This window comes from Vulpes vulpes, chromosome X (assembly GCF_048418805.1).
Source record: "Vulpes vulpes isolate BD-2025 chromosome X, VulVul3, whole genome shotgun sequence".
NCBI lineage: Eukaryota > Metazoa > Chordata > Mammalia > Carnivora > Canidae > Vulpes > Vulpes vulpes.
Genome location: NC_132796.1, coordinates 77,686,940 through 77,713,940, shown reverse-complemented (window position 1 = coordinate 77,713,940; position 27,001 = coordinate 77,686,940).

The following is a 27,001-nucleotide window of genomic DNA, read 5'->3' as shown; positions in this document are numbered from 1 at the left end:
GAGATTTGGCTACACCCATGCCAAGAGACTTGGAGAACCCAGGGTGTTCTGGAAGCCACTCTTGCTGGTAAAATAAAGAGCCCATTTGCAAACTAGGGAAGAGCTTGAAGGCACGCCTTCCTCCCTCTAGGCTGGCTTCATCTTGTGCTCTTGCTGGATCATTTCCAGACCCATCACCCTCCTTCAACCATTTGTGTGCTGCCACTGCACAAAAAAAGCCAGCCAGACATCTTCTTGCCCTTCACTCTAGCCTACCTCCTTCCCCTAGTTTGGATCGTCTGAACTTTTCCACTACAAATAAAAAACCAAATGCAGTGATTATTGAAGCCAGAGGAAATAAAGGATGTTGTTCTACTCTTAATGCTTATTAAATTTGGACTTAATCTTCTTCATAGCAATTAAGCCTTTAAACCAGCCAATATACTTAAACGAGGTGAAATGAAAAGACTTACTGTAAGAGATGACAGGAGGCTCTTCGGGAAATTAAAATCTCCAGAGATTTCCAAAGTGAGAGTTACTGAGCCAGGGAGGGGAAAGAAAGAAAAGGGTTTTTTAAAGCCTCATAAACAGGATGCCAATTAGGTCCTGGGATTTAAAAAGCTAGCTGATGTCAGTGTTATTGATGGGAGGTGGGGTTAACTGGAGGCAGGAATTAATAAGCACTGCATTATTTCCAGATCCTTCTTTACTTCACTCTTTTCAAAATCCTGGCTGGGTGTGCCCTTTCCATCTCACTTTACTTTTCTGTAACATGGGAAGAAACACATGGTGATACTTGAATGCCTACTTGCTTCATAAAGGTTAAAAAAAGGTCTTTCCCCAGTTACCAAGTTCCCAATCCTGCTCTGACACTGTCAAGGCTGTCACTTGAGTGAGCTCCCTGCCTAGTTGCTATAGACCTCAAAGGTGTCAGAGCAGGACTTGGCTGGGAAGGCAACCTCTGCTGGGTTTCCTAAGTGCCTTATTCTTTGTCACCTTTATGGGCAGAGAGTCCTTTCCCAGAGACCCCGGTCTCCCCTTCCCCAGCTATCTCCCAAGGCAGACCAGAAGCAGGCCTAAGGAATGGGAAGGATGCTTCCCAACTTGGGAAGTTTTCCAGGGCCCTGTTTCCACCATCCAGAAGTTTGATTTACTGGCATCATCTGCGGGAAGACAAATGTTCCATTCTGGCTGTGCTGGTCAGATGCAGGGAAGAAAGAAAAGAAAGAGAAAAAATGGAGGAAGGCAGATTAGTAAATCAATAAACACCCAAGTGACATATAACGAATGAACAAGTAAAATTCCTCATAGGAAGGTGGTGGGTGTCCTGAGATGGTGATGTTGAAGTGGAAGGGGTGACACTTTCTTTTTCTTTTTTTTTCTTTTTTGCCCAAGGGTAATCTCTTAAATTCTGGGTACAAACAATACAGTATAACTCTTATGGTTGCCATGACAACATGAATCCCTCTTCTCTGATGTCAGACTGCCCTCCCCCCTCCTTCGGAATCTAGAATGCCAGTTTTCTTTCTGCAGCAAATGGTGTGCTTTATTTCAAGGGCTAAATAATGGGCTCATCTAATAACTGCTTGTCTCCCAGGACTGTTTGTTCCAGACCCCTAAGGCCACATTCCTTTTGGGGAAGAGGGTGCCTGACATGTGGGAGACTAGACCAGGGCAGACAGATTTTTTTTTTATGTTAGGTATGTGGCCTGTTTCTGCTGATGTCTGGGCCAGTGTGACCAGTCAAAGATCTGCACTTCTCCTCCCTCCATCTTTTTTTTTCTTTTTCTTTTCCTCCCTCCATCTTGTGGGACAAAGCCATACTCACCTTTAGGGTGACAGCTCTAGGTTCTGCTTTGGGGGGCAGGCTGTGGACAATGGCATACAATTGACCCTTGAACTGCATGGGGGTTAGGTACGCCAACCCCCTGCATAGCTGAAAATCTGTATACAACTTCTGACTCCCCCAAAACTAAATTACCAATAGCCTACTGCTATATCTGTCAAATAAACAGTTGATGAACACATACTTTGTATGCTTATGTATTATACACTGTATGCTTGCAATAAAACTAGAACAAAGAAAATATTAAGATAATAATGAAGAGAAAATACATTTATAGTACTGTGCTGTATTTATTGAAAAAAATCTGCATAAAAGTGGACCCACACAGTTCACACTTGGGCTGTTTGAGAGTCAACTGAAATTTGAAGCCCTCCTGCCAAAAATCTCTTCCCCAGTTGGCCTACCTGAAACCATCATTATCGAAATCATTTTTATAGATGAAAGCCTTAAGAGTAGCTGCCAAATGAAAATGCTCCCTGTGCATGGTAAGAATAACTAGCTTGTAATACCCTAGTGTAAATTAGAAAGGGAGAACAGAGCTTTTGCGGGAATGGGTGACAGGACAGATCAATTCTGATGCGGGAAGGGGAAAGAATAGGTTTCATAACACAAGACACTCATCAGTACTCAATGACATTCCACATTCCTCCCGAGCCTTTTCCCCTATGTCCTAGCTCAGTAAACTCAGGAGGCATTTTTTTAAAAAGATTTTATTTATTTATTTGAAAGAGAGAGACAGAGTAAGCAGAGAGCACAAGTCAAGAGTGGGGTCGTGGGGGAAGAGGGGCAGAGAGACAGGGAGAAGCAGACTCCCCGCTGAGCAGGGAGCCAGATGCAGAGCTTGATTCCAGGACCCTGAGACCATGACTTGGGCTGAAGGAAGACACTTAACTGACTGAGCCACCCAGGGACCCCTGGGAGGCATCCTTGATATCTCCCTCTAACCACTTGAGTCCAACTAATCATTAATTCCTGTCGATTTTAACCTTTAACATTTTTTCAAATCCATGCACTTCTCTCCACCTCCATCATTACTACCCTCATTCAGATGCCCAGCATTTCTACTCTGGGTCATATTACTACATCAGCCCCCTAAATCATCTCCCTGTTCCCACTGTTGCTCTCTACCCTGCAGCCAGAGCGATCACTCTAAAATGAGAATGTGATCAGGTCGCTCTTCTGATTAAAACATTTTAATGGTGTCCTGTTGCTCATTGGGTTGAGTCCAACCTATTTAGCACAGCTTTCAAGACCTCCACACAGGACCCATCTTGCGCATCTCCAGCTATATGTCACATCTTGACCTTCACCCAACACTTCCCACATATCCTACGCTCTAGCCACAACTGTTCCCTGTGATTTGTCAAGCTCATCATGTTTCTGATCTTTTGCATAAGAGGCTTGCTTGCCCTAGAACCCCCTCCTATTTCTTTCCCCTTCAACCAGTCTACTCCTAAAAGTCTTTCAAGGGGCACCTACTCTAGGTCTTTTTTGGCTTCTTTCCTCCCCTCCACCCCGCCAAGTCTAGATTTAGTTACTGTTCTGCCAGAGACCCACAGTACTTACACATCTCTCAGGAAATGCACCAACCATGTTGTACTTACACATCTCTCAGGAAATGCACCAACCATGTTTTCTTGTAAATACTTGTTGACTATGTATCCCAGTAGATTGAGAGTTTCATGAGGGCAAAGGCTGGGTCATTATTCATCATTATACCTCTCGTTCCTCACACAGTATCTGTCCATTGTCAATGCTTAGTAAATACTTATTAATGAATGAACACATCCAGATGATATGGAGAAACTGGAGGAAGGGCTGCCATTTTAGGTGACAGAGGGATGACAAAAGAGGAAACTGAAACTCAAGGGTAAAAGGATAAATAAAAGTCAGGACAAGTCCGAAAGAAGAGCATTTGAGGACGAACAAGGCCTATCAGATATTAAAACATGTTATGATGCTACCAAAAGATGGTTGAGTTCTTGAGGACAAAAAAACAAAAAGTAACCCAAAAAATGCCTATTAATCTTCAATACATGTGGGAAATTAGTATATTTTAAAGATGGCACATCAAATTAATGGGGAAAAGATGGATGAGTCAAAAATTATATTTGTGTGATGGGTAAGCTGAATTCTCTAACTTATTCTTTACTTCAAAGGAAATTATATATGAATCAAAGAATTGAATGTGAAAAATTAAACCTTAAAAGCACTAAAAGAAAATATGGAAGAATTGAAATACATATAATTTTGGAAAGGGTAAGTCTTTCTAGGCAGGCCATGGATCCAGAAATCATTTTAAAAATTGATAAATGTGGGATCCCTGGGTGGCGCAGCGGTTTAGCGCCTGCCTTTGGCCCAGGGCGTGATCCTGGAGTCCTGGGATCGAGTCCCACGTCAGGGTCCCTGCATGGAGCCTGCTTCTCCCTCTGCCTGTGTCTCTGCCTCTCTCTCTCTCTCTCTCTCTCTCTCTCTCTGTGACTATCATAAATAAATAAAAATTTAAAAAAATTAATAAATGTGACTACATAAAAATTTAAAATTTCTGCACAGCAAAACACATAAAAATAGTCAAAAGAGAAATGAAAAACTGCCACAAGATATTTGCAACACTTACACAAATGACTAATTTCCTTAATTTCCAACAAGCTCAAACAAATCATCAAGAAAAACATCGTCAACCCGAAGACAAACTAGCAAATGATAAAAAGAGGCAGTGCACAGAAAAAAAATACAAATGGCAAATTACACGTGTAAAAAGATGTTCAACTTTGCTCCTCAACAAAGGCATGCAAATCAAAACAGCAATACGCCCTTTATTCACCTACTGCACTGGTTAATATTCAAAAAGATTGATCATATCTAGTGTTGATGAGGGTATAGGGGAGCAAGTAATTTAACAACTGTAATTTTTTAAAAGATTTTATTTATTTATTCATGAGAGACCCACACAGAGAGAGAGGCAGAGACACAGGCAGAAGGAGAAAGAGGCTCCATGCAGGGAGCCTGACGAGGGACTCGATCCCAGGACTCCAGGATCACGCCCTGGGCCAAAGGCAGGCGTTAAACCGCTGCGCCACCCAGGGAACCCAACGACTGTAATTTTTAATGTACATATCCTTTGACCTAGAAATTCCATGTATATAGTAAAGTTATTAAAAGCACAAGCTCTGGAGTCAGATTGCCTGCATTCAAATTTTGTCTCTTCAGCTTAGCTTTGTGACCTTGGGAAAGTTCCTCAACCTCTTTAAAGCTTCCCTTATCTGCAAAATGGGGATAATAATAGGTTTGTCTTAGTCTGTGTGGGCTGCTATAACATATCACAGACTGGGTAGTTTATAGACAACAGAGATTTATTGCTCACAGTTCTGGAGGCTAGGAAGTCCAAAATCAAGATGCCAGCATAGTCCAGGGTCCTGGTGAGGGCCGCCTTCTAGGTTGCAAATAGCCACCCTCTGGCTATGTCCTTGCATGGTAGAAAGGATAAGGGCGGTCTCTTGGACCTCTTTTAAAAGGGCAATAGGGGGAGGACGGGCAAGATGGTGGAAGAGTAGGGTCCCCAAATCACCTGTCCCCAACAAATTACCTATATAACCTTCAAATCATCCTGAAAATCTACGAATTCGGCCTGAGATTTAAAGAGAGACCAGCTGGAATGCTACAGTGAGAAGAGTTCGTGCTTCTATCAAGGTAGGAAGACGGGGAAAAAGAAATAAAGAAACAAAAGGCCTCCAAGGGGGAGGGGCCCCGCGAGGAGCCGGGCTGAGGCCAGGGCGAGTGTCCCCAGGACAGGAGAGCCCCGTCCCGGAGAAGCAGGAGCTGCACCAACCTTCCCGGGTGGAAAGGCCTCGCAGGGAGTTAGAGCAGGACCCCAGGAGGGCGGGGATGCCCTCGGGCTCCCTGGGACACTAAGAAGCACCTGCTGCGCGAGCAGGAGAGTGTGCCGAGCTCCCGAAGGGCTGCAGCGCGCAGGGCGGTACCCGGAGCAGCTCAGAGGGGCTCGGGAGGCGGCTCCGCAGAGGGGGCTACGCAGCTCCGGACCACAAATCCAACAGCGCAGGCCTCGAAGCACAGGGTGCCGGGACACAGCCCAGGATCCGGCCTCCCCTGGGACAGGCAGAGACCGGGAGGGCCAGGACAGCAAGGACGCTCCTGCCCGGGGCAGAGCAGATCAGCGGCCTCACCCCGGAGCCCCCAGGCCCTGCAGACCAAGAGCCCCGGAGTTACTGCGGGGGCTGAATCCAGTTTTCCAGAGCTGCCCCCGCCACTGTGGCTGTTCCTCCTGGGGCCTCACGGGGTGAACAACCCCCAATGAGCCCTGCACCAGGCAGGGGGCAGAGCAGCTCCCCCAAGTGCTAACACCTGAAAATCAGCACAGCAGACCCCTCCCCCAGAAGACCAGCTAGACAGACCAGTTCCAGGGGAAGTCAAGGGACTCAAAATATAGAGAATCAGAAGATACTCTCACGTGTTTTTTGTTTTTTGTTTTTTGTTTTTTTTTTTTTTGGTTTGTTTTGTGTTTTTCTTTTCTTTTTTGTCTTTTTGATTTCTGATTGCTTCCCCCACCCCCCTTTTTTCTCCTTCCTTTCTTCTTCTTTCTCTTTTTCTTCTCTTTTTTTCCCATTTTTTTCTTCTTTCTCTTTTTTCTTTTTCTCTTTTCTATCCTTCTCTCTCTTTTGCTCCTTTTCCCAATACAACTTGTTTTTGGTCACTCTGCACTGAGCAAAATGACTAGAAGGAAAACCTCACCTCAAAAGAAAGAATCAGAAACAGTCCTCTCTCCCACAGAGTTACAAAATCTGGATTACAATTCAATGTCAGAAAGCCAATTCAGAAGCACTATTATACAGCTACTGGTGGCTCTAGAAAAAACCATAAAGGACTCAAGAGACTTCATGACTGCAGAATTTAGATCCAATAAGGCAGAAATTAAAAATCAATTAAATGAGATGCAATCCAAGCTAGAAGTCCTAACGATGAGGCTTAACGAGGTGGAAGAACGAGTGAGTGACATAGAAGACAAGTTGATGGCAAAGAGGGAAACTGAGGAAAAAAGAGACAGACAGTTAAAAGACCATGAAGACAGATTAAGGGAAATAAACGACAACCTGAGGAAGAAAAACCTACGTTTAATTGGGGTTCCCAAGGGCTCCAAAAGGGACAGAGGGCCAGAATAGGTATTTGAACAAATCTTAGCTGAAAACTTTCCGAATCTGGGAAGGGAAACAGGCATTCAGATCCAGGAAATAGAGAGATCCCCCCCTAAAATCAACAGAAACCGATCAACACCTCGACATTTAATAGTGAAGCTTGCAAATTCCAAAGATAAGGAGAAGATCCTTAAAGCAGCAAGAGAAAAAAAGTCCCTGACTTTTATGGGGAGGAATATTAGGGTAACAGCAGACCTCTCCACAGAGACCTGGCAGGCCAGAAAGGGCTGGCAGGATATATTCAGGGTCCTAAATGAGAAGAACATGCAACCCAGAATACTTTATCCAGCAAGGCTCTCATTCAAAATGGAAGGAGAGATAAAGAGCTTCCAAGACAGGCAGGAACTGAAAGAATATGTGATCTCGAAACCAGCTCTGCAAGAAATTTTAAGGGGGACTCTTAAAATTCCCCTTTAAGAAGAAGTTCAGTGGAACAATCCACAAAAACAAGGACTGAATAGATATCATGAGGACACTAAACTCATATCTGTCAATAGTAACTCTGAACGTGAATGGGCTTAATGACCCCATCAAAAGGCGCAGGGTTTCAGACTGGATAGAAAAGCAAGACCCATCTATTTGCTGTCTACAAGAGACTCATTTTAGACAGAAGGACACCTACAACCTGAAAATAAAAGGTTGGAGAACCATTTACCATTCAAATGGTCCTCAAAAGAAAGCAGGGGTAGCCATCCTCATATCAGATAAATTAAAATTTACCCCGAAGACTGTAGTGAGAGATGAAGAGGGACACTATCTCATACTCAAAGGATCTATCCAACAAGAGGACTTAACATTCCTCAATATATATGCCCCGAATGTGGGAGCTGCCAAATATTTAAACCAATTAATAACCAAACTGAAGAAATACTTTGATAATAATACACTTATACTTGGTGACTTCAATCTAGCTCTTTCTATACTAGATAGGTCTTCTAAGCACAACATATCCAAAGAAACGAGAGCTTTAAATGATACACTGGACCAGATGGATTTCACAGATATCTACAGAACTTTATATCCAAACTCAACTGAATACACATTCTTCTCAAGTGCACATGGCACTTTCTCCAGAATAGACCACATACTGGGTCACAAATCGGGTCTGAACCGATACCAAAAGATCGGGATAGTCCCCTGTATATTCTCAGACCATAATGCCTTGAAATTAGAACTTAATCACAACAAGAAGTTTGGAAGGACCACAAACACGTGGAGGTTAAGGACCGTCCTGCTAAAAGATGAAAAGGTCAACCAGGAAATTAAGGAAGAATTAAAAAGATTCATGGAAACTAATGAGAATGAAGATACAACCTTTCAAAATCAAAATCTTTGGGATGCAGCAAAAGCAGTCCTGAGGGGGAAATACATCGCAATACAAGCATCCATTCAAAAACTGGAAAGAACTCAAATACAAAAGCTCACCTTACACATAAAGGAGCTAGAGAAAAAGCAGCTAATGGACCCCACACCCAGCAGAAGAAGAGAGTTAATTAAAATTCGAGCAGAACTAAATGAAATCGACCAAAAGAACTGTGGAACAGATCAACAGAACCAAGAGTTGGTTCTTTGAAAGAATTAATAAGATAGATAAACCATTAGCCAACCTTATTAAAAAGAAGAGAGAGAAGACTCAAATTAATAAAATCATGAATGAGAAAGGAGAGATCACTACCAACACCAAGGAAATACAAACGATTTTAAAAACATATTATGAACAGCTCTACGCCAATAAATTAGACAATCTAGAAGAAATGGACGCATTCCTGGAAAGCCACAAACTACCAAAACTGGAGCAGGAAGAAATAGAAAACCTGAACAGGCCAATAACCAGGGAGGAAATTGAAGCAGTCATCAAAAACCTCCCAAGACACAAGAGTCCAGGGCCAGATGGCTTCCCAGGGGAATTCTATCAAACATTTAAAGAAGAAATCATACCTATTCTACTAAAGCTGTTTGGAAAGATAGAAAGAGATGGAGTACTTCCAAATTCGTTCTATGAGGCCAGCACCACCTTAATTCCAAAACCAGACAAAGACCCCACCAAAAAGGAGAATTACAGACCAATATCCCTGATGAACATGGATGCAAAAATTATCAACAAGATACTAGCCAATAGGATCCAACAACACAATAAGAAAATTATTCACCATGACCAAGTAGGATTTATCCCCGGGACACAAGGCTGGTTCAACACTCATAAAACAATCAATGTGATTCATCATATCAGCAAGAGAAAAATCAAGAACCATATGATCCTCTCATTAGATGCAGAGAAAGCATTTGACAAAATACAGCATCCATTCCTGATCAAAACCCTTCAGAGTGTTGGGATAGAGGGACCTTTCCTCAACATCTTAAAAGCCATTTACGTAAAGCCCACAGCAAATATCATTCTCAATGGGGAAGCACTGGGAGCCTTTCCCCTAAGATCAGGAACAAGACAGGGATGTCCACTCTCACCACTGCTGTTCAACATAGTTCTGGAAGTCCTCGCCTCAGCAATCAGACAACAAAAAGACATTAAAGGCATTCAAATTGGCAAAGAAGAAGTCAAACTCTCCCTCTTCGCCAATGACATGATACTCTACATAGAAAACCCAAAAGCCTCCACCCCAAGATTGCTAGAACTCATACAGCAATTTGGTAGCGTGGCAGGATACAAAATCAATGCCCAGAAATCAATGGCATTTCTATACACTAACAATGAGACTGAAGAAAGAGAAATTAAGGAGTCAATCCCATTTACAATTGCACCCAAAAGCATAAGATACCTAGGAATAAACCTAACCAAAGAGGTAAAGGATCTATACCCTAAAAACTATAGAACACTTCTGAACGAAATCGAGGAAGACACAAAGAGATGGAAAAATATTCCATGCTCATGGATTGGCAGAATTAATATTGTGAAAATGTCAATGTTACCCAGGGCAATTTACACGTTTAATGCAATCCCTATCAAAATACCATGGACTTTCTTCAGAGAGTTAGAACAAATTATTTTAAGATTTGTGTGGAATCAGAAAAGACCCCGAATAGCCAGGGGAATTTTAAAAAAGAAAACCATAGCTGGGGGCATCACAATGCCAGATTTCAGGTTGTACTACAAAGCTGTGGTCAGCAAAACAGTGTTGTACTGGCACAAAAACAGACACATAGATCAATGGAACAGAATAGAGAATCCAGAAATGGACCCTGAACTGTATGGGCAACTAATATTCGACAAAGCAGGAAAGACTATCCCCTGGAAAAAGGATAGTCTCTTCAATAAATGGTGCTGGGAAAATTGGACATCCACATGCAGAAGAATGAAACTAGACCATTCTCTTTCACCATACACAAAGATAAACTCAAAATGGATGAGAGATCTAAATGTGAGACAAGATTCCATCAAAATCCTAGAGGAGAACACAGGGAACACCCTTTTTGAACTTGGCCACAGTAACTTCTTGCAAGATACATCCACAAAGGCAAAAGAAACAAAAGCAAAAATGAACTATTGGGACTTCATCAAGATAAGAAGCTTTTGCACAGCAAAGGATACAGTCAACAAAACTAAAAGACAACCTACAGAATGGGAGAAGATATTTGCAAATGACATATCAGATAAAGGGCTAGTTTCCAAAATCTATAAAGAACTTATTAAACTCAACACCAAAGAAACAAACAATCCAATCATGAAATGGGCAAAAGACATGAAGAGAAATCTCACAGAGGAAGACATAGACATGGCCAACATGCACATGAGAAAATGCTCTGCATCACTTGCCATCAGGGAACTACAAATCAAAACCACAATGAGATACCACCTCACAGCAGTGAGAATGGGGAAAATTAACATGGCAGGAAACCACAAATATTGGAGAGGATGCGGAGAAAAGGGAACCCTCTTACACTGTTGGTGGGAATGTGAACTGGTGCAGCCACTCTGGAAAACTGTGTGGAGGTTCCTCAAAGAGTTAAAAATAGACCTGCCCTAGACCCAGCAATTGCCCTGCTGGGGATTTAGCCCAAAGATTCAGATGCAATGAAACGCCGGGACACCTGAACCCCGATGTTTCTAGCAGCAATGTCCACAATAGCCAAACTGTGGAAGGAGCCTCGGTGTCCATCGAAAGCTGAATGGATAAAGATGTGGTTTATGTATACAATGGAATATTACTCAGCCATTAGAAACGACAAATACCCACCATTTGCTTCAACGTGGATGGAACTGGAGGGTATTATGCTGAGTGCAGTAAGTCAATTGGAGAAGGACAAACAGTGTATGTTCTCATTCATTTGGGGAATATAAATAATAGTGAAAGGGAATATAAAGGAAGGGAGAAGAAATGTGTGGGAAATATCAGGAAGGGAGACAGAACATAAAGACTCCTAACTCTGGGAAACAAAATAGGGGTGATGGAAGGGGAGGAGGGAGGGAGGTGGGGGGGAATGGGTGACGGGCACTGAGGGGGACACTTGACGGGATGAGCACTGGGTGCTATTCTGTATGTTGGTAAATTGAACATCAATAAAAATTAATTTATTAAAAAAATAAAAATAATAAAAAAAATAAAAGGGCAATAGGGGCAACTGTGTGTGGCTCAGTTGTTAAACATCTGACTTCAGCTCAGATCATGATCTCAGAGTCCTGGGATGGAGCCCCAGACTAGGCAGGGAGTCTCCTTTTTCCTCTGCCCCTCCCCCCACTTGTGCTTGCAGTCTCTCAAATAAATAAAATCTTTTAAAAAATAATAAATAACATAGAATACAATAAAATAAAATAGCACTAATCCCATTTATGAGGGCTCTGCCCTAATGACCTAATCACTTCCCAAGGCCTCATCTCCTTATTCCAGCACATTGGGCATTAGGGCATTGAGACATGGGGGCATCAGGTTTTGGGGGCATATGAATTTTGGGGGAGACACAAACATTCGATCTACAGGAAGTATTCACCCCAAAGAGTTATAAGGTTAAAATGAGATAAGTCATGTAAAGTGCTTAGCACAGTACCTAGTGTATAGTAAGCACTCAATAAATGTTACCTGTTATTATTTTTATTGTGCTCAAAGATGCATGCATTACTATATTCATTACTGTATTTTTATAATAGCATCCCCCAAGAGAAAAAAAACCTGCTTTAGAAACAATCTAAATATCCATCAATTGATTAGGGATTGGTTTAATAAATTATGATGTATAGTGTAGTACCATGCAGGCATTGAGAACAATGAGATGAGATACACCTATATGGACCAATATGAATAAATATCTAAGCCATAACTGTGTAAAATTCATTTTTCCATTTGTGTAAATAAAAAAGGAAATAGGCCTCTTTCTCTATCTACACACCTCTCTCTCTTTCTCTCCCTCAAGGTTACTCAAGATAATGAAAATAGTGTTTATCTTTGGAGATAGTCTGATAGATGGGAATATGGAAGGAAGAGTTTTGCTTTTCATTACTTTTATGTACTGATTTTTTTCATCATGTACATATCCAACTTTTTAAAAAAAATAATTGAATAAACTCAGATTGACCACTGTTCACAACACTCACTGCAAGAGCTTTCACATCACTCTGAGTAAAAGTCTAAGGCCTTTCAATGACCCACAAGGTCCTTCATAGTCGATCCTCTTGCTTCATTTTTGCCTGTCTGACCTTCAGTCACACTCACTTCCTTGCTGTTCCTTGGACCTGCTAGCCAGCGTCCCACCTCAGAACCTTTGTCCCCACCACTGTTTCCTTCTGCCCTTGAAGTTATTCACATGGCTCACTCTCTCACTGTCTTCTAGTCTTAGCTCAGAGGCCACAAAGATGTGGCCTCCTCTCCCACTTCAAATCACAACTTCTGACATCTCTAGCCCCCATAGCCTGCTTTCTTTTTTCCCATAGTGTTTATAACAATCTAATATGCTATATATTTTCCTTACTACTTTATGGCCTCTCTCTCCATTACCTTGGCAGATTCATAGGGCAGGGATTTTTGTCTGTTTTGTTTATATTCACCACTCTAACCCTAGTGCTGAGTGTCCGGTATCTCACACATAGTAGGTACTCAAAAATATTTGTTGACTTAACGAATAAAAGAGATTTCCAGGTGAGAAAGAGCCTAGAAACTCAGTCCTTTTTTTTATATATACAGCTCCTTTTTGGGATTCTCTCTTAATCCTTCTCCATCTTTTTTTTTGTGTGTGTGTGTGTGAGAGAAAGAGAGCTCTAGCACTAGTGAGAAAGGAGCAGAAGAAGAGGGAGAGAGAGAATCTTAAGCAGGCTCTATGCCCAGCATGGAACCCTGCTCAGGGCTTGATCTCATGACCTTGAGATCATGGCCTGAGTGGAAATCAAGAGTTGGATACTTAACCAACTGAGCCACCCAGGTTCTCTAATTCTTCTCCATCTTAAACTTATAACTTCTCCTAAAACATTGTGCCTGGCAGAAAGATGAAAAAATATTTGTTGAATAATGGATTTATATATTTGTTCTGAGATATGAATGATTGATAACTAGAGTAAAGCCCAGGGGTATTTAAATTTTAGTAGGTATCAAAACCTACAAGGAAAGGGATTAGCCAGCTTCCTGGGGCCCTGAGATCTCCCCATGGTAAACTAGTACATCTGTTACAAACTTTGGGGATCCAATATCTTCACTTTCCCCCTTCTACTTATTTAATGACCCCCATGGACCTAGCTGTAGCTTTAAGATCGCTTTTCAATTTTCACAGTTCCCAGGGCCTAAAGAGAAAGTATATAATGGAAAAAACAAACTCACAGTATAAATTATGAATATTCTTAAAGAAACATACACACATAAATATCTACATACAGATTATGATACAACAGTGGTCAAAAATATATCAGGGCAGGGGATCCCTGGGTGGCGCAGCGGTTTAGCGCCTGCCTTTGACCCAGGGCGCGATCCTGGAGACCCGGGATCGAATCCCACATCAGGCTCCCGGTGCATGGGGCCTGCTTCTCCCTCTGCCTGTGTCTCTGCCTCTCTCTCTCTCTGTGACTATCATAAATAAATAAAAATTAAAAAAAAATCTTTAAAAAAAAATATATCAGGGCAGGCACACCTGGTAGCTCAGTGGGTTAGCACCACCTTTAGCCCAGGGTGTGATCCTGGAGACCCAGGATGGAGTCCCACATTGGGCTCCCTGCATGAAGCCTGCTTCTCCCTCTGCCTATGTCTCTGCCTCTATCTCTCTCTCTGTGTCTCTTGTGAATAAATAAAATCTTTAATATATATTAAAATATATGTTATATCTTAATATATATTAATTTATATTAATGTATTTACATATAATATATTTTAATATATGTTAATCTTTAGTATATTATGTATTAATATATAATACATAATATATTATTAATATAATATATAAATATATACTTTAATATATTTTAATCTTTAGTATATATATATATATATAATCAGGGCAATTTCTAAGCAACTCATCATGAAATAACAACAATATTTGATGTACTTATAAAGTCCTTGGAAAATTCTCAGTTTTGCCAACTCTTGATTCTTTCAAGGGCCAGTGAAAGGGTAATCCCAGATCCAGGCATTTCTAGGTCACTTGAATTGGTCTCTTCTTCAAAGAGAAAGGAGACAGGATGAACTCTGCTAATAAAATTACATTTGAATATGTGTGGGAGGGGCTGGGATTACAGTCAATTTATCCAGTTTTATTCAGAGGACATATAACTAGTGTGTGTGCATGCATGTGTGCATATTTGGGGGGCATCATTTATCTTGATTTGCAGTTAGAGGGTCTTCTCTGAATCTTCTTGGAGTCTTTTCCCATCCATCTCACCTCCCACACCAAACACTTTTCTTCCTCTAACACTGATTCCAATACCCTCCATGGCAAGTATGGAGACCCCTTGTAGAAACTGGTCATTTCTGGGGGTGGGAATAGTGGCCGTACAGCTTAGAGTCTGATGGGAATTTGGACCATCTGGGATGTGCAGAAAGACTTCAAGGCAGTATCCTCCCCTTCCCAGACAAATGAATAACAACAAAGTCATAAGCATGAAAGAGTTCAGTGTTGGAAAAAAATGGTAGAGTTAAATCCATCAGCTTAAGAGAATCAAGTCGTTGCTCCAAAACAATGTCTTATTGTTCAGGCCTCATGTCTGAGTATGTAAACAACCTATGATCATTAAATATTTCTAGCAGACTCCATGGGAGTGGCAGTGCTGCTGGTCTGCAGACCACACTTTGGCTCATGAGAATTTAGCATATGTCCCTTGTGTTGGTTAATTTTATGACTGGGCCACAGAATGCCCAGACATTTGGTCAAACATTATTCTGGTTGTGTCTGTGGAGGTGTTTCTGGATGAGGTCAATATTTGAATTGGTAAACTGAGTAAAGCAGATTGCTCTCCCTAATGTGGGTGGGCCTCACCCAATCAATTAAAAGCCTGAATAGAATAAAAAAGTTGAGTAAGAGAGAACTCCTACTGCCTGACTGTTGCTCTAGGACATTCATCTTTTTCTGTCTTCGGAGTCAAACTGCAACATTGACTTCTCTTGGGTCTTGACCCTGTTGTGTTTCAGACTGGAACTCACACCATCAGCTCCCTTGGTTTTTTAGGTCTTAGGACTCAGACTGGAACTCCATAATTAGCTCTCCTGGGTCTCCATCATGCCCTCTATAGATTTTGTAACTTCCCAGTCTCCGTATTGTGTGAGTCAATTCCTTATACTAAATATCTATATCTATCTATCACCTATCTATCATCTATGTATCTATGTATCTATCTATTATCTATCATCTATCTACATGTCTATCTATCCTATTGGTTTTGCTTCTCTGAAGAACTCTAATACATCCTCAGATCTGATTTGAAAATCTAGTCTTCCTGTGACTGGACACTATAGTTTTATGACAGGAGATATCAGTTTATGTTGGGATTCTAGAGACCTAAAGAGCCATAATTTTTGGCGTTAGAAGTAGGGGCCAAAATCTGCTGTGGATTCATGAGTTCCTTGAAGCCCATAAACAATAACAACTGATGTTTATTGAACTCTCATAGCCAGGAACTAGGCTAAATATTTATATGAATTTTCTTAGTTAAATTTTCCAACAGGGATCCGTGGGTGGCGCAGCGGTTTAGCGCCTGCCTTTGGCCCAGGACACGATCCTGGAGACCCAGGATCGAATCCCACGTCGGGCTCCCGGTGCATGGAGCCTGCTTCTCCCCTCTGCCTGTGTCTCTGCCTCTCTCTCTCTCTCTCTCTCTCTGTGTGACTATCATAAATAAATAAACATTAAAAAAAAAAGAAAAAAAAATAAATAAATTTTCCAACAGATACTATTACTATGTCCATTTTATGAATTAGAAAATGCAGACTCAAAGAGTTTTAGTAAGTTAAGTAAGTAAGAGAGATACAACCTTACTCCCTTCCTTAAGTTCCAGAAAAAATCTTAGTGTTTCAGGAGAGTTTTGAATCCAGGCAGTCTTACAGCAAGCATAGGCTTCCATACATAATGTGACACTGTCTTCCCTGCTGGTCACTTATGCCATTGCCTAATTCACATGAGGGGTTGAAGAGAGATTTCAGAGACACATCTGTCTGCTGGTTTTCTAGGAGACACACTTTGAAAAGACTTACTTTGGTTTCCCTCTTCCTCAATGATCATGGAATGTTTACATATTAAAAGGTGGTGTCAGCTCTAAGCTCTGCATGGAGCTCTTGCACGTTTTCAAGTCTTGGTTGTATGCTGGGTTTCCTTGGTGTAGGCAGGTTACAGTCAATACTTTCTTCAGGCACCTATTATCCCAGAACTCTGGAATGGCTATTTTCAGTAAATTAACAGCATTTATGCTTCTTGTCTGTATCTTAATATTGCAATTATCAGTAGACATCAACTCCCAGAAAATAAGACTCAGTACTTTGGATGATGGGCAAAGAGCTTGTAAATTTCAGTTCCAGGAGATGTTTCCTATCTGTGTAGGTGGCAGCAAGCAGAGTGATGAACTAGATGAAACAAACAGTTTCAGGAGTGGCTCAAGTCCAGATCCAATAAGAGCTTTCTCTGAAGCTCCCATTTCCGAAATGACCCATAATTCTCAGAGGAAAAGAGTATGGCTGTTTCAAAAGCCAAAACACAAATCCTAAAAAAAACAAAACAAAAAAACAAAACAAAACAAAACAAAACAAAACACAAATCCTCTCTAAACAGATTAAACCTTCAGCCATAGAAAGAAATATCAAAACTAAAAATTGGCTAAGGATCCTTGATGATGCCCATCTCATCCAATCCAAGGGCAAATTAGATGGCACACAGGTTAGGGGAAAGAGTCAAATCAATTGAGTCAATTGGGACCTTAACTGTCAAAATGAAAAACATTTCTCAGTTTAACTGATGGCATTAAGATCACAAAGCACTATGGCTTGTTTATGGTAATTGTCAGTATATTTGCTCAGGGATCATACATATGATATCTATCTATCTATCTATACACACACATATGTTTGTGTATGTGTGTGGGGGGGTGTATGTTTGTGTCCCTACCTCTTGTCTGTGTGGGCTTCCTCTCCTCCCCATGCAATTACTGTAGCATAAACTCAAAAGCATTTTGGGCTGGAAGTCTGAGTGGCTCGCCGTAGCATTCACCCTTTGTACAAAGTAAGGTTTTTAGTGAGGCCCAGTGGCCTATAAGCTATAAACAGATTTTTGTGGCTTTGGTTGAAGATGCCTGTGCTGCCAACCTCCCTGCCTCCACCACTGCTCCATTTCTACATGTTTGTAGTTGATTTCTAATTCCAACTTTATTTCTGCAGAACTGGGGGATTTGTCCACAACTAGCCAGCCTAGTTAGGGAAACACTGGGTTGTCAGAGGCCAAGTGTGGGAGTGGTAGCACCTGTCCCAATTTAGGATTCTAGGGAAAGCCTATGGAGGAAGAGGAGAGGCAGAGGGACAGTGGAAGACAGTACAGGGTGGGGAGGGCAGGCTGCTGAGGCTGTTGCGTGTCCCTCCTGCTTGAGACCATCCTTCCCCCTTTTATTTCCATAACAGGAATGGCTGCACTAGAGAATTTCCACATCTCAGCCTTGCGTGAAGAAATGCCTCCAGTGCATCTGATTCATAGCTCCCGAGGAAGGGGAGGCCAGCAGGACTACCAGGCCCAGGTCAGAAGCTCAGTGCAGCATCAGATTCTGGCTGCTGCTTGGTGACCTCTTTGTTCCCTGGAGTAGGATGGCAGGGGAAGGGGGGTTGTCTCCTCATTAATATTGATCCATCTGCCCTTCCCCCTTCAGCACTAGCCAAATCTATAGATGAAAGGGTGGATCCAAGGGAAAGAGGCCTTAAAATTGGAAAGCTGTGTGGGTTTCCTTGAGACTTTTGAGGGCCCTCGAAGTGGCAATTCAAAAATTATTGGAGCCAAAACTGCATGTCACCTCAGCTCACAGATTTTCATATATTTTGATTTTGTTTAATCCTATTATGGCCAAAAAATCTCTTGAGTGGCTTCCCTTAGGTAAGTCAATTAAAGTCCAGTGTTCACGTTTGTGCCAGAGAAAAGATGTTATAGGATCTTTGGCCTGCTGCTTCTCCAGCCCATGTCCCTTAAGCAGAGCCCCAGGAATGTGTGTTGGGGGGGCAAGGGCCTTCTGGGAAGAAAGGAGATGGGACTCCAAGCTCCCTTCCAAGAGACTTCAGGTTGGGGACATCTGACCAAGTAGAAACGCCTGATCACAGCCTCTGGGCAGGAAAGGACACTGCAGGCCTCAAGAGACAGCTCAGTGTGATGGAAGGGGAGTCAGCCATTCTGGACAGTTCATTTTCATCTTCTCCTCACTCTGCTTCTGGCTTCTGCATCTCCATATGCTGCTTTGGTTTCCTTTGGGACACCAGGAGTGACCTCAGACTTTCCTTTGATTTCCAAAAGATATCTAGTCCTCTCCAGTAGTATTCAGCAAGTCTGGGTAGACTAGTGATTTGAGGGGAGGGTCCCAGAGAGAGGGTCACAGCATGGAGCCTTCTGCCAGCTCCCCTGCCTTCTCCCCCTCCTCCTCCCTTCTCTGTTCCTTTTTCCTTCTCCCTCCTGGGAAGATTGTATTCTTACATGCAATTTCTCCTCCCTCTGTTTGAGCAACCAGAAGATCAGTCCACCAAGGCCTCAACAGAATTAGAAACCTTTCTTCCATGTACCAGTAGCCACACTCTTTAAAAGGATGTTGGGATTATAACTAGCCATTTGTTTGTGCTATATCATTCGTCCCCATTCTTTCCCACAAGACGAATGGAAAAACTGAGATAATCATCTCCTAGCAATCTGACAGCATTGTTCAGCACCAGGTGCAAGTCCTTTGTACATCAACCCAGTTCTCTAGTCTTTAGAGTACTGCCTTTTCTTCGGAGTAGCTTTGCTGATGGTATGTATTCTAATGAAATATTTTCTGGATGGCAGCTGATCTTGCTGGCATCCCCTAGGCCCCATGCTTCTCAAGGATCCTAGGAAAAACCCCATCCCCCCAAGAGTTGGGAGCTCTTGAAATGCAGCCAAAGACCCATCCAGGATTCGTGAGAGTTGTCTAGCTTGTTTGGGGGCATTTCCCACTTTCCAAAACCCACTTCAACACTGGCTGGGAGGAAAGAAGTTGGGGACAGACCATTGGAAAAAGATGCACAAAGGACTTTGTGACAGATAATTTTCTTAAGCTCGAGATGGCCGCCTACCACTGTGGTCAAGGCAGGCCACCAAATACTGGGCTTGTTTCTCCCCTTGCACAAAGAATTCCTGCCTCTGAAGTCAGTATGCAGGTAGACCCAGCAGAGCTGGGGGGAAGGCCTACAGAGAAAGTAGATGCAGATGTGGAGACTCTATTAGAGCCCACTTGAGTACATTTAGAAAAACACAAATTAATGTGCTTTTATGCAACGTGAAACAAATGTATGAAATTCATTATCCTCAAGAGTTAGTGTAAGCGGAAAGTATGTATAAATACCTCTTTAAAAGGGTTAGATGCATTTATAAACTTATGCGTAGCTGGTTACTAAGGGCAACTGGGGTGTTTTCATAGGAAGCCAGAAACAGAAGAGTCTTTAGAGATCAGCTAATCTTTACTCCCCCAGTGCCCTTCCCCCACCTCCTCTACAGTGAGCAGGCATGAGAAGGGGCCTCCTAGAGCCAAGAGGAGACTAGATGGGAAATGGTTGATTCTTAGCGGTCTCCCAGGTAACCCCCACCCTCATCCCCCAGTCTTTTTCTTCCAAGTTAAGTTTTTAGAGAGGGAGAGAGGGACCAAACAGGCTTACAAGCTTCTAATTAGCTAGAAGAACTACATAGACTCTTTGTGTGGGGTCTTGAGGGTTGGGCAGAGGTTGGATATGCAAAGATGGATAAGAAAAAGTGCTTATCTTGGGGTGCCTGGGTGGTTCAGTCCGCTGAGCATCTGTCTTCAGCTTAGATCATGATCTCAGGGTCTTGCTCAGTGAGGAGTCTGCTTCTTTCTTTCCCTCCGACCCTCCCTCTCCCCCAGGCTCATGCTCTCCCTCTCAAATAAATAAATGAAATATTTTTTGGTAAAGATTTTTAAAATTTTTAAAAGGATGGAAGGAGAGAGAGAGAGAGAGAGAGCGTGCGAGCGCGAGCCAGAGAGCACAAGCAGGGGGAGGAGCAGAGGCAGAGGGAGAAGCAGGCTTCCCACTGAGCAGAGAGCCGGCTACAGGGCTTGATCCCAGGACCCAGGGTCCAGGATCTGAGCTAAAGACAGATGCTTAACCCACTGAGCCACCCAGGCACCCTATAAATAAAATCTTAAAAAATAAAAATCCTAAAAACAAAAAATAAATAAAAATAAAATAAAAAAATAAAGATCCTATCTTGCCCTTGGAGAGATCATGGTCTAATAAGGAACATAAACAAGTGAGAAAATATTACAAGCTTATGAAGAACACAGCAGGGTATACTGTGAGGGGGTAAACAAAGAATGACTTCTGTGTACCAGGAAAGTGGAGAACAGGGCAAACTGGCCTCAGTGTGAGAGAACCTGAAGCAAGTGGCAGCAGTTTGGCCTCAGTGACTCACAGGGGAATGGTCAGCCCTACCATCATTCAGTCAGGACTGCAGAGGAGTTTAGAGCTTGAGGTTCTTCAGACACAATGTGAATGGTGCCCCCTGGAGCTGTACATTTGGGCAGCCCTCCTCAAAAATCAGCTACCATGATCCCCCCTTTCCAGATGAAGAAATGGAGGCCTGGAAATATGAGGTGGGTTGCACAGTTCTTTCATGTCAGAGTGATCTCTACCTCACCTTCACCACGCTATTCTGCCGTGGAGGTCAGGCTGTTAAAGGCAGCTTAGTTCTCTCACAACACACGCCTTAGAGACCCCTTCATGGGGGGTGGGTGTGCATCACAGCTAGCCAATACACATTAGAATTAAATGTTGCACTAATTAAAATCAGAAACACTACTTTCTGTGAATGAGAAAAAGGGTACCCCTTCCCCTAGACAGATGCAGACCCTCACAGGGTACTTGGCTTGGCAAATGGACCCTGGTTTAGGCTTTGGCTCCCACTTGCTTTTTCAGCTCAGCATCATGCACATGCATGGAATAATCTGCGCAACCCTACATGGTAACCCTGCCCATTAGAGATAGTAGCACTGGGCGAAAGAGACTGGGAAGTTAATCCAGGAAGCATCTGTTATTGTAAAGCCAGTGCTACTGACTGAGCCAATCCCTCCCCACCCTTGTTCCCAGCCCCCTGGGGTGATGGCATTTCAGAAGACACAGTCTAGTTTCCTTCACATTTTGAAGTATGTAAACTGGTGTGAACTCCCTCAGGCTACAAGGCAGTTCATAAACATAAGATGTTATTATTTCAGTATTAAATAAACAGTACAATGATTAAGTTTTATTTGAAAAAAAAAAATGAATCAGCTTCCTTCATGCTGCTGGAAGTTCTCAAACGAGGTGCCAAACTTCATTTTTAGTGCCTGTTGAATAAACAGCTCATTCAGCCTTTCTCCTAGCAGAGCCATCTGCCTTTGAAATTCTTGTCACCTCCTCAATTCTGGTGGGGCCACAGCAGCCAAAAGCAGTCAACCTCCTCCCCCTACGATTCTCTGTGAGACGAGAACTAGGTCTCATTCTCTCTTATCTGGCCTGTGTGACTTGTCTCTCTCCTAAACCATCTGTCAGAATTATTAACAACAGAAACTCTTGAGATTGAGCCTGTCCAGGCTCCCCCTCCTACTGCCAGTCAATTTCCTATGATCCAGGAGTTGAGATTGACCAAGAAGCCTGGTGAAGAATTTCCCCGCTGGCCTCACCACTCACTAGTGCCTGAAATTCCCCCATGAGTCTAATTGCTTCCTAGCCGGTGACTCTAAAAATCCCTAGGTAATCACAAATAGCTCTGATAGGGAGAATACATAACCAGTTGCACAAGTTGCAGTAGGAATGTGCTTGTCATATCTTTTTCCAGTGAGGCAGGAGGGTATATGAATGAAGAGGCATGCAAATATCCCACACTTTAATGGAATGGATGTAACCCATCAAAGTTAGTTGTAAAATGAATTCTAGTTTTGTTTTCCATTAGTTATTTTCTTCTCTTTTTCTCCTTCCTTCCTTCCTCTCTTCTTCCTTCTCTCCCTTCCTCCTTTCTTTCCATTTGGGAGAGCAACATAAATAGTATGATCATAGGGAAAATTTCTTTGATAGATTTAGTCAAACTGTCAGATAACAGTTCATAGGACTTTAATGGGAGAAAGAGGTTGTGAGGGGGAAGAGGTGTCGTTGTGCCTGTCTGAGATGGCCCCAGTGGGATTTAGCTGCTATGTAAAGCCTGAAATCTGAGTGGGGTTAAGATCAGTGGTAGAGCCCAGCATCTGCCACAGGTTTTAGTGGGAGGAGGATTTTAGAAGCTCTTTCAGAGCCTAACTGGCTCTTTAACCATTGACCTCCATTTCTTATGCAATGCCAGGGGCTTGTCTCCACACTTGCACTTTTTAGAACATTTTATCACACATTTCTTCCACTTTTTAAAAGTAATAGGTTATCTTTTAGAGCAGATTCAGGTTTATAGAAAAATTGACAGAGAGTACAGTGTTTTCATATAATCCCTCTCCCTGTGCAAATGGTTGCCTCTACTATTAACATCTTTTTTGAAAAGATTTAATTTTTTTAAAGATTTATTTATTTATTTGAGAGAGAGAGAGAGAATGATCAAGCAGGGGGAGAGGCCGAGGGAGAGAATCTTCAAGCAGAGCAGACTCCCTGCTGAGCGGAGATCCTAATTCAGGGCTCCATCCTACCATCGATAAGATCATAACCTGGGCTGAAACCAAGAGTTGGACACTTAACTGACTGAGCCACCCAGGAGCTCTGATTTTATTTATTTGAGAGAAAGAGAGAGAGAGTGAGAGAGAGAGAAAAGGGGGAGGGGCAGAGAGATAGAACCTTCAAGCAGACTCCCTGACAAGCAGGGAGCCTGACTCGGGGCTTAATCCCCAACCCTGAAATTGTGCCTTGAGCTGAAATCAAGAGTCAGAGGCTTAATCAGCGGAGCCACCCAGGTGCCCCTACTACGAATATCTTGAATTAGTGTGAAACATTAGTTACAGTTGATGAACCAATAATGATACATTATCATTAAAGTTCATAGTTTACATTGGGGTTCACTCTTTGTATTTTACAGTTGTATGCATTTTGACAAATGTATAATGACATGTATCCACCTTTATAATATCATCAGAATACTTTCACGGTCCTCTTATTCCATGTACTTGTGCCCCGCCCCCCCGTCACCCCAGGCCCCGGCAGCCACTAATATATCTCTATAGTTTTGCCTTTTTTAGAATATGATAGAGTTGGAATTGTGAATTGTGCAGTATGTAGCCTTTTCAGACTGGCTTCTTTCACTTAGAGGTATGCATTTCAGTGATATCCATGTCTTTTTTTTTTAAAGATTTATTTATTTATTTATTTATTTGACACACAGAGAGAGAAAACAGAAGCAGGGGAAGTGGGAGAAGGAGAAGCATATTCTCTGCTGAGCAGGGACCCCCAATGCAGGGCTCAATCCCAGGATCCTGGGATCACGATCTGAGCTGAAGGTAGATGCTTAATCGACTAATCCACCTATGCACCCTGTTACCATGTCTTTTTATGGCTTGAGTGCTTACTTCTTTTCTTTGCTGAATAATATTCTACTACCAGGATGTACCCCAATCTGTCTACAGATTTACCTACTGAAAGGTATCCTGGTAGCTTCTAAGAGTTGGCAATTACAAATAAAGCTGAAATGAACATTGTGTGTAGGTTTATTGTGTGGACGTAAGTTTTCTATTCTTTTTTAATTAATTAATTAATTAGTATATTTTTTATTGGAGTTTGATTTGCCAACATAGAGCAAAACACCCAGTGCTCATCCCGTCAAGTAACCCCTAAATTCACGTCACCCAGTCACCCTATCCCCCTGCCCACCTCCCTTTCCACTTCCCCTTGTTCGTTTCCCAGAGTTAGGTGTCTCTTGTGTTCTATCACCCTCTCTGATATTTCCCACTCATTTTCTTTCCTTTCCCCTATAATCCCTTTCACTACTTTTTATATTCCCCAAATGGATGAAACGGTATAATGTTTGTCCTTCTCCAATTGACTTACTTCACTCAGAATAATACCCTCCAGTTCCATCTACATTGAAGCAAATGGTGGGTACTTGTCGTATCTAATGACTGAGTATACATAGACCACAACTTCTTGTTCCAGTCATCTTTCGATGGACACCGAGGATCCTTCCACAGTTTGGCTATTGTGGACATTGCTGCTAGAAACATTGGGGTGCAGGTGTCTCGGCATTTCATTGCATCTGTATCTTTGGGATAAATCCCCAGCAGTGCAATTGCTGGGTTGTAGGGCAGTTCTATTTTTAACACTTTGAAGAACCTCCACAGAGTTTTCCAGAGTGGCTGTACCAGTTCACATTCCCACCAACAGTATAAGAGGGTTCCCCTTTCTCCACATCCTCTCCAACATTTGTTGTTTCCTGTCCTGTTAATTTTCCCCATTCTCACTGGTGGGGGGTGGTATCTCATTGTGGTTTTGATTTGTAGTTCCCTGATGGCAAGTGATGTGGAGCACTTTCTCATGTGCTTGTTGGCCATGTCTATGTCTTCTTTGGTGAAATTTCTGTTCATGTCTTTTGCCCATTTCATGATTGGATTGTTTGTTTCTTTGCTGTTGAGTTTAATAAGTTCTTTATAGATCTTGGATACGAGCCCTTTATCTGATAGGTCATTTGCAAATATCTTCTCCCATTCTGTAGGTGGTCTTTTACTTTTCTTGACTGTTTCCTTTGCTATGCAGAAGCTGTTTATCTTGATGAAGTCCCAGGAGTTCATTTTTGCTTTTGTTTCCCTTGCCTTCATAGATGTATCTTATAAGAAGTTGCTGTGGCCAAGATCAAAAAGGGTGTTGCCTGTATTCTCCTCTAGGATTTTGATGCTTTCTTGTCTCACATGTAGATCTTTCATCCATTTTGAGTTTATCTTTGTGTATGGTGAAAGAGAGTGGTCCAGTTTCATTCTTCTGCATGTGGATGTCCAATTTTCCCAGCACCATTTATTGAAGAGACTATCCTTTTTCCAGGGGATAGTCTTTCCTGCTTTGTCGAATATTAGTTGCCCATAGAGTTGAGGGCCCATTTCTGGGTTCTTTATTCTGTTCCATTGATCTAGGTGTCTGTTTTTGTGCCAGTACCACACTGTCTTGATGATCATAGCTTTGTAGTACAACTTGAAATCCAGCATTGTGATGTCCGCAGCTCTGGTTTTCTTTTTCAATATTCCCCTGGCTATTCGGGGTATTTTCTGATTCCACACAAATCTTAAGATGATTTGTTCCAACTCTCTGAAGAAAGTCCATGGTATTTTGATAGGGATTGCATTAAATGTGTAAATTGACCTGGGTAGCATTGACATTTTCAAAATATTCTTCCAATTCATGAGCATGGAATATTTTTTCATCTCTTTATGTCTTCCTTAATTTCTTTCAGAAATGTTCTATAGTTTTTAGGGTATAAATCCCTTACTTCTTTGGTTAGGTTTATTCCTAGGTATCTTATGCTTTTGGGTGTAGTTGTAAATGGGATTGACTCCTTCATTTCTCTTTCTTTAGTTACACTATTAGTGTATAGAAATGCCACTGATTTCTGGGCATTGATTTTGTATCCTGCCACACTGCCGAATTGCTATATGAGTTCTAGCAACCTTGGGGTGGAGTCTTTTGGGTTTTCTATGTACAGTATCATGTCATCTGTGAAGGGGGAGAGTTTGACTTCTTCTTTGCCAGTTTGAATTCCTTTTATTTCTTTTTGTTGCCTGATTGCTGAGGCTAGGACTACTAATACTATGTTAAATAGCAGTGGTGAGAGTGGACATCCCTGTTTTGTTCCTGATCTTAGGGGAAAGGCTCCCAGTGTTTCCCCATTGAGAATTATATTTGCTGTGGGCTTTTCATAGATGGATTTTAAGATGCTGAAGAATGTTCCCTCTATCCCTACACTTTGAAGAATTTTAATCAGGAATGGATGCTGTATTTTGTCAAATGCTTTGTCTGCATCTATTGAGAGAATCATGGGGTTCTTGTTTTTTCTCTTGCTGATATGATCTATCACGTTGATTGCTTTATGAGTGTTGAACCAGACTTGCATCCTGGGGATCAATCCCACTTGGTCATGGTGAATAATCTTCTTCATGTACTGTTGGATCCTACTGGCTAGTATCTTGTTGAGAATTTTTGCATCTGTGTTCATCAGGGATATTGGTCTAAAATTCTCCTTTTTGGTGGGGTCTTTGTCTGGTTTTGGAATGAAGGTGATGCTGGCCTCATAGAATGAGTTTGTAGGTATACCATCCCTTTCTATCTTTTGGAACAGCTTTAGTAGAATGGGTATTATTTCTTCTTTAAATGTTTGATAGATTTCTCCTGGGAGGCCATTTGCCTTGGATTTTTAT